This window comes from Conger conger, chromosome 9 (genome assembly GCF_963514075.1).
Source record: "Conger conger chromosome 9, fConCon1.1, whole genome shotgun sequence".
Taxonomy (NCBI): Eukaryota; Metazoa; Chordata; class Actinopteri; order Anguilliformes; family Congridae; genus Conger; species Conger conger.
Window position 1 is genome coordinate 32,501 of NC_083768.1, and position 9,386 is coordinate 41,886.

Genomic DNA, 9,386 nt, shown 5'->3' on the forward strand with positions numbered 1-9,386 from the left:
TTGTTGTGCAGGTAGCAGTTGAAATCATGCTTCCCTCTAGGGTCTTTCAGCACACTTATCCCTGGTTATGGGTATGCACTTTGCACTTTGTTGTACGCCGCTCTGGATAAGAGCGTCTGCCAGCAGTGTTGTGTGTAGCAGCATGTTCAATCATTAACTAACGGTGTGGCAAAACCACACAGTGCAGGGGACTGCCCCCAAGGCAAATCATTTAACACAAAGGCCTAGAATACTGTAACAATATTAACAAGGGATTCAGTAAGTGAGCAAAAGGTACCGTCATTTCATGGGGGAGGGATGTTATATATTGGAACATTTTTGTTGAATAAAAAACATTTGATCACAGAGAAAAACAACACAAACACAAACTTTGAACACACAAATTCACATGCCCAGTTCTCACCTCACACACTCCACTGAGAGCATGAGCGGAGGAAATTAGTAAGCCTCTAACACTGAACACACTCACAGTCTCTACCACTGTACACACTCACAGCCTCTAACACTGAACACACTCACAGCCTCTAACACTAAACACACTCACAGCCTCTAACACTAAACACACTCACAGCCTCTAACACTGAACACACTCACAGCCTCTAACACTGAACACACTCACAGCCTCTAACACTGAACACACTCACAGCCTCTAACACTGAACACACTCACAGCCTCTAACACTGAACACACTCACAGCCTCTAACACTGAACACACTCACAGCCTCTGTGAATGAGACAATCCAGACAGGGGTAGGATTCTCCATGGGGGGACACTGTAGGGGGCAGGACAGGCAGAGGGGCTGACACCTCTCTCCTCACATGGAGCGATGGCCGAAGTGAGAGGGGGTGGCTCAGTGCCGATAGTCAGCCGCACCACAACAGACAAGATCAAAGGGGAGAACACAAAAGCAGAGAGAGAGAAGAGAGAAGAGACACAGGGATTTGTGTCATGCAGAGGGAGCGTTAATCACAGAGAAGATGGTGCTGGAGTGGTGTGAGCATCAAGCTTTTTAGAAAACACACCTGTGATAATCTAAACACCACGCTGTTTAGCCCTGGAGAGAGGGGTAACAGCATCGTTTGATCCTGTCTGCATTCCCACTGCGCTGGTTTGGATTTGGGCCAAACTGCGCCAAGTGGCCAAACTAGGTTTCTGGCTTTATTTCTGAAGCTGACTTTCTGGCCTCGCTGATAGACGCTGCTCACAGGCCCCAGTGTGGTTTGCTCCAGTATGGGCTGTTCCAGCCCCCAGCTTCAGCGTGGTTTGCTCCAGTATGGCTGTTTCAGCCCTCAGCTTCAGCGTGGTTTGCTCCAGTATGGCTGCTTCAGCCCCCAGCTTCAGCGTGGTTTGCTCCAGTATGGGCTGTTCCAGCCCCCAGCTTCAGCGTGGTTTGCTCCAGTATGGGCTGTTCCAGCCCCCAGCTTCAGTGTGGTTTGCTCCAGTATGGCTGTTTCAGCCCCCAGCTTCAGTGTGGTTTGCTCCAGTATGGGCTGTTCCAGCCCCCAGCTTCAGTGTGGTTTGCTCCAGTATGGCTGTTTCAGCCCCCAGCTTCAGTGTGGTTTGCTCCAGTATGGCTGCTTCAGCCCCCAGCTTCAGTGTGGTTTGCTCCAGTATGGCTGTTTCAGCCCCCAGCTTCAGTGTGGTTTGCTCCAGTATGGGCTGTTCCAGCCCCCAGCTTCAGCGTGGTTTGCTCCAGTATGGCTGTTTCAGCCCCCAGCTTCAGCGTGGTTTGCTCCAGTATGGCTGTTCCAGCCTTCAGCTTCAGCGTGGTTTGCTCCAGTATGGGCTGTTCCAGCCCCCAGCTTCAGCGTGGTTTGCTCCAGTATGGGCTGTTTCAGCCCGCAGCTTCAGTGTTAGTCAGTGGCACCAATATGGTAAAAATACAAAGTCAAACCCGCAGTAGGTCCAGGGACAGATGCCACCGCTCCAAACCCCAGGTCACCACAGACGCCATCGGCATTGCAATCATTCCAAGTTCCCAGAAAGCAGATCAAAGAAGAGTCACAAGAAAAACTGAAGAGGAAACAAATATTTTTTGCTTTGTGTTTCTTCTGTGTTTCTTCTTCATCAGATGTCTCCTCATGAGCTGATTTGTTCAGTTATTGTGTTATTAGGACAATACAGTAATATTTTGTGGATGAATCAGGGAGAGTTTGCATCACTGCCCAGTTGCTGTATCTCACACGCTCAGTTGATGACTGACTGGCTGGAAGTTCATGCCCGTACAGTACTGAATACAGGTCCCACTGTAGCCTAGTCTCTGGCTCCAGAGCTCCACTTCCTCCCTCTCAAAACACCTCAGTCTGGCTTCAGCCAATCAGGGTCCAGACGCACAGGATCCACGGTCCAGTTTGGTTTCTGGACCATGTTAATTTGATTGGTCCACACACCAATCAAATTAAAATGCATTGTTAAAATCATGCATGCGGGCCAGATGTTTTTCAAGTGAGGATCTGAAAATGCCCAGATTCACAAATGACCAAAATCCAAAGCAGCGATTCATGAGAGAGTGGGGACTCATTATCCCATACAGGGGGGTACACTGCCACTCTGCAGACCCAGATCTGATCTCAGCAGAATACTGAGCGATATTTCGATATATGAGGGTGTCTGTGGAGCATGAGGTCTGCCATAAACCATAATCATATCCTGACATATTCCCAGAGGAAGAAACATTCATTATTTAACAATCTCCCAGGCACCCTTAAACGGTGTCAGCAGCACAGTGACACAATAGGGCCTCTATCCTGAATCTAACTACGTGTGTCATTCAACATTAGCTAATGCACAGAGGGATTCTTCCATGCCTGCATTTCTTAGATTTTAGCATAATGACCATTCCAAAAATAATGGATAATTATTTTGGAAATATCCCAATTCCAAGCACCATAATTAATCAAATAGGCCATTCAACTTATTTAAAAAAGTTTAAAATGATAAAAGCTCTTGACAATACTTAATGATGACATGACATAGTCGGTGCAGTAGGCATTTAATGGACCTGATAGAAGATTCAATCAGCAAATCACTCAAAGTTCTCTGAATATACAGTGCCCTCCATAATGTTAGGGACATTTTTTTTTATTTGCCTCTCTACTCCACAATTTGAGATTTGAAATAAAAAAGATTATATGTGGTTAAAGTGCACTGTGCCACTGGCAGGTCTGCAGTCGATTATGGAGGGCACTGTAGATCTCTCACTATCTCAATATCTCTCATATACTGACGGCGACTCAGTGATAATATGTGATATGAGGGATAATATGCAGTAGACCCCCGTCTGTAGTGTACAGTAGACCCCCGGCCGTAGTGTCTGTTCCACAAGCCTAAGCACTGTAGAACTGTATCAGCTCTCCTGGCAAGGAAAGGGAGCTCGATCCCTAAGAGTGAGACGATGCATTACTGTTAGAGGACCGTATGTTAAACAGAAGAAGCCTTGAGCAGAAGCCAAACACTCACTCCAGATTACTGACGTGAGCACCTGAAGTATACGTGTATATCCAAAAGTACAAGAACGTGCGTTCGATCAGCACAACAAATCTCATTGTAGTAGACCATGGATAGAGTTTAGTTTTCATAGGATCTCATATGCTTTCATGTGATCATCTTGTTTCTGTAACGTCTTTGTTTTTGAATGTCAACCTTCAGAAAGGCCACGCCCCCAACTGCATACAGCGCGAGACCAGTTCATTTCAGTCAATAGTTTAGTTTTAGTTTTTAGATTAGTTTGCTTTACTGTAGAGCACCCCCTCTTGCGGAGACGCATATGGAGATTCCCCGAGGCGCTTCATTAGTGAACCTCATGAATAAGATTTGGTGCCCAACACAAAGACATAAACAAAGGTGTCTGCTTTCCCCCCTAAGTAGCCGTCTCGATTTGCAAAAAAACACAATGGAAGCGATGCATAGTCTCCATAGTCTCTATCCACAGACAGGTCTACCCGGCCACCACGTTTTAATTGAAACAAGGAAGTGGGAAAGGCAACGCGGACATTACATTTATTAGGCGCTAAAATTATGCAAAATGCAGACCCCTGAAATCCAGTGCGATAGGATGCCCTGTAATCCGGCGAGGTTATCGGGTTTTAACCACAGTCAGCGCACGATGTAACATATTTCATCAATAATAATATTATTAATATATTAATAATGTCTGCATTCTACAGCCTCGAGCAGACAGCCCACATTTCGCCAAGGGACGAGTGTCCCTGTAGACGGGTCCTCCTGTCCCGTCAACCGAGGTTTTCCCAAGTTTGCTACTCCAGGCTATAGTGGGCAAATCATTGTGCAATACGCTGATCCGTTTGGTGTAGCCTACAGTCAGATAAGGACCGCAAAAAGCCCAAAACCAAAAACCAGGTTTGGCGACTTTGACGTTCTGCCGTTTGTTAATGCTACAGATAAAGGTTTTTTTTTTTTGGGGGGGGCGCTACCATAGCAGACTACCTTTATTGTGCCTCTGTAAATTCCATCCGTCTCACAAATCTAGCATACCTCGAACTTAACATTTATCAAATCGTTGCACTTGTCCAGCACATACTGCACAAAACATCCCGAAACGCTCAGTCAGTTTCGGGATGAAGGAAAATAGTAGAACGGTGTAGTTGGCTAAGTCAAAAGATTGTCTTCTTTTTCGTTTATGTTGGGTGGTAGTTTTACACTTAGCCCTGCCTACTTCATGATCTGCTCCGGGTGTCTTACCGTCGATGTTTTCTCTGTCGCTGATGTGCTGCAGGTTACAGCCGGTATCCTCCCGGCTCAGCTCCGGCTCAGGGCGGTTCGACTCCAGACGCGAATGAGCATTTCTCCGGAGTTTTGGGCTCGACGACACACAGCAAGAGGTGGTGTTGCCCATCCTTCAGCCCCGTCGAATGTGTGTTCCCTTCTGCTTCAGATATCTCCAACAGCAAGCTCGACGCCCCGGCGGAGCGACAGAGCTAGGGCGGCAAGGGAGAAACCGTGCACGATTGCAGAATGTGAAAACGCGATCATGTATGCAGCCTCGTCCAGTCCCAGTTACCAGAACCAGCAATACAAAGCTGTACTGGAGGAAGGGGGAGGGGTGCATGTACTAGCGATCTTGTTTTAAGACTCCCCTCCTTTCCTGCCTGTCACGACTCTAGCCATGTTTAGCAAACCCTCGAGTCCGCCCAGCCCACGTAAAATGGGCTCGTAAAAGAACAGCGCGAACATGGTTTGGCGTCGTGTGCTCCTGGTTTTCTCACGTTACAGACATGGGAACGATCTCTCCAGGTGTTGTGCCCGCTAAAGCGATGGACCGCTGCTGCAGACTGAGCGACACAGTTGAAGCGTATTTTTGCTCGGAAAGGTTCCGGTTCAAGTGGGTGGTAACAAATGGCTCTGCTCATGTTTCTATAAAAACCGACAATTAACTGAGCTGGGGCAAAACGGCTTCAAAACTGCAGGCGGAACTTTTTATTCTCTAAACTGTGCGATCCCATATTCGTCTTTCATGTCAATATTTATAGCTAGTTCAAAGAAATAGCAGAATCTATAACCTAGTTCATCCATCTATACTTATATTACAACTTATTTAACATACGTGGGTTACCTGTCAAAAGTAACGCAGGTTTTAGTCGCTGCATAGCTATAGCTCCAAAACTGCTGCGGCGTGCAGCATTCGAAATCAGTTTAAATATACACACAGTATAAATCTGATAATTGATTTTTGAATCTTCAGTTATCAATTACATAGGTGGACGTTTTAGATACGTAAGGAAGGTCTTCATATATTAATCTATTCGCACATTGACCATATCATTCAAATAGCCACTTAAAATAATGTCTGATGTTCATCAGTGTAGATGAACTGGAATCAATTGGCGCAAGTGAAACATGACAGGATGTTTGTTGTGGTTGTCATTGCTGTGTTTGTGCATTCCTTAAAAACTAGCCCATCTCTCAGCTTTAGAATGACTGCATCTAAACTCTGTCACATAGTAGGCTAGGCTACTACATCCAGTTTGTTTTATTTTGCCTCTTGCATGAACCCTTCAGACAGTGTTCTAATGTTACTTCTAAATGTAAGTTTTTAAAAAAAGAACATTTAACGTCAGAGTATATGCAGTGCATTATACAGTCAGTGAGCACTTTATTAGGTATTATGTACATCAAAGAGCAGTGCTGATATACAGCACTGTGAAAAAGTATTTAAACTTTATAACTTTATAAACATTTAAACTGAATGACTGGCTGCACCACCTTTAGCCACAATCACTGCAACCAAATGGTCCCTATAATTTGATATCAGTCTTTCACATCGCTGTGGAGGAATTTTAGCCCACTCTTCCTTGCAGAACTGCTTTAATACAGACAGGTTGGTACTTAATACAGACAGGTTGGTACTTTAATACAGACAGGTTGGTAGGCGTTCAAACATGAACTGCTCATTCTAGGTGGGTTCAAGACCTGGGCTTGACTTGATTGATGAAATGACAAATTCCAAATACTATATTTTCTCATTTTCTCATTACAAATGACATGCATACATGTGAAAACACCCTGTTTGGTTTGTGATGTTATAGTGTGATATATGGTTACTGAGAGATATGGGCCCTGCCTGGCTCTACTCTGGTTGTGCTTTTTATCTGAATCGTACTTGTGCTCTAGATGTATCTTATGTATATGACTTGCTAGATAATCATATATAACAAAAAAGATGCAGTACATTTTATCATAAGCAGAATTAACCTATAGTCTATTTACTCTTTAACTGCTCTCTGATTCTCCCAATGTACACAGGAACATTTTCAGTGTTAATTCAGCTGTAACAGTCCAGTAGGGATACAGTGTAAATTGTGATCTGGGCTGCGATTCCTAGCAAGGTAGAAACCAGATGACTCATTGTTCTAAATAAATTATGAAAAAAAAAACAAAAAACCATGAAAACAAACTCCCCTCTCCCCCGCTACAGTGAATGACCTTATGATGTTATGATGTTAAAACATTGTATAGATCTCAGTGTTGAAATTATCACATTGTAAATCGGTGTTTTAATAACTTTTAGAAAATTCATATTTCAACACCAAACATGTAGGTTCTGCTGGGTGCAGTGTTCGAGTCCGATTCATTGATAACCGCCTGCAGTACAACAGTACCGCCACGTGGCGGAGACAAAACACTTAATATCAATATACTCGTCTTCTGAGAACTGAGATTTCTGTAATTATTAATTAAATGCATTTGGTTAAAGTATGTCATCTTCAAATAATATGATACAGTGAACACACCTATGAATGATATTGAATATATATAAATTAATGTGGAATGTGTGTAACTTGAAACGTGAAAATAATTCCTCGTGCCATACTATCAATTATCCAAGATGTCCTGACTACGTCGGTCCTCCAGGTGTCATCTGCGCTCTGAGGCGGGTATGAATGCGCGGACGCGCCTACATTTCAAACTGACCACTGGAGGGAGTAACAGCCCGAAGTGGAAAATTCCACCGAAACGGGCTGGCGCTAAACATAGATGTTGCAACTCCGCGAATGAAATATTGAACACTCTAATCTCCAGTTGCACAACTGTCTCGTGTCTTGCTTACTGACTTTATTTTCAACTAAAGTCAGCCCCGACTACCTTCTATGAATTATGTTTGTGACAGTATGTGATTTAGCTACTTTGCAGCTGTAACATTAAGCTTCCATTGACAAACACATGTATCGAGCTTGAGGGGATGGATTTGTGCGGTTTGTAGAGGCACCTGCTGCAGCCGCTGGCAGGGCACAGGAAGGATGTTGCAACTGCAAAGAAAGTTACTCAACTGCAGAAAACCATTCCTCTTACAAGTTTTTTTAAAAGAAATATAGACAGTTGTTCTGTCTAGTTGAAAAAATAAGGATGAACTCTCTCTGATCCGATCCTCTCGCCACTTCTCCCCACCAGACATGGGGAGACAAACAACCTAATATGAACCAAAACAAGCTGTACACACAAACACACTGTAATGGTCCAGCCGTCAATAGACTCACATTTATGTTCTTCACTTGAACAGGTGGAAGAGAGGGGAGAGCCAGGCACCCAGTGGGAGCAGAGCATCATGGGTAAGGGTGCAGGGCTGGCGTGTGGGAGCAGAGCATCATGGGTAGGGGCGTAGGGCTGGGCTGTGGGAGCAGAGCATCATGGGTAGGGGCGTAGGGCTGGGCTGTGGGAGCAGAGCATCATGGGTAGGGGCGTAGGGCTGGGTTGCCTGTGGGAGCAGAGCATCATGGGTAAGGGTGCAGGGCTGGCCTGTGGGAGCAGAGCATCATGGGTAGGGGCGTAGGGCTGGGCTGTGGGAGCAGAGCATCATGGGTAGGGGCGTAGGGCTGGGCTGTGGGAGCAGAGCATCATGGGTAGGGGCGTAGGGCTGGGTTGCCTGTGGGAGCAGAGCATCATGGGTAAGGGTGCAGGGCTGGCGTGTGGGAGCAGAGCATCATGGGTAGGGGCGTAGGACTGGGCTGTGGTCTGAAGGGGATTTATTAGCCTGATTTGGGCTCCACCAGGAACACAGGAGGGGGGAGGGGGGGAGAAGCCCAGGCTGTGGGGTTCTGGATGGGCAGGAGAGAGTCACCGGTCTCCAGGCGGGAGACCTGACCCAGGAGCTGGGCAGCATCCCTGGTGAAGAAGGGTCCGATTGTGCGGATGTTGCAGGATGGTATTATGGCCGCAATGTGGGCCGTGTCAGAGCTGAGTCACACTGGGATTCTTGCTGCTCTGGGCAGTCGGCACAGCAGGGATTTGCCAGGGGACAAGAGTGGCCTGGTCCTGTTGAGATTCAGCTTCAGCTGATGGGCAGACATCAAACTGGAGACATCAACAAGGCAAACAAATACGGACAGGAAAGAGAGGGTGAGTTTTGTAATCGGTAGAGCAATGGTAGAAGTGGTGGGAAGTGATGACTGAACCAAGCGATCTGGTGTAGAGGGCCCAGCACTGAGCCCTGGGGAACCCCAGGAGAGAGACCCACGCACGGTACCTGATAGGTGCAGTCTCACAGGAGAGACCCACGCATGGTACCTGATAGGTGCAGTCTCACAAGAGAGACCTACGCACGGTACCTGGTAGGTGCAGTCTCACAGGAGAGACCCACGCACGGTACCTGGTAGGTGCAGTCTCACAGGAGAGACCTACGCACGGTACCTGGTAGGTGCAGTCTCACAGGAGAGACCCACGCACGGTACCTGGTAGGTGCAGTCTCACAGGAGAGACCTACGCACGGTACCTGGTAGGTGCAGTCTCACAGGAGAGACCCACGCATGGTACCTGGTAGGTGCAGAAACAGAGTGACGTGTAGGGATTCAGACAGACAGATGTACTGAGCACTCAGCTCTATGATGGAGAGCAGGGTTCCTCCTCAGTGCGGTCAGGGAGAGATGGAGGT

General features: G+C 46.5%; 1 pseudogene; it reads right to left on the reverse strand.

Annotated features, from left to right (window-relative positions):
• Positions 1-5,331, reverse strand: part of LOC133137001 (cyclin-Y-like) — a 17,437-nt pseudogene extending 12,106 nt beyond the window's left edge.
• Between the last annotated feature and the right edge of the window lie 4,055 nt (positions 5,332-9,386).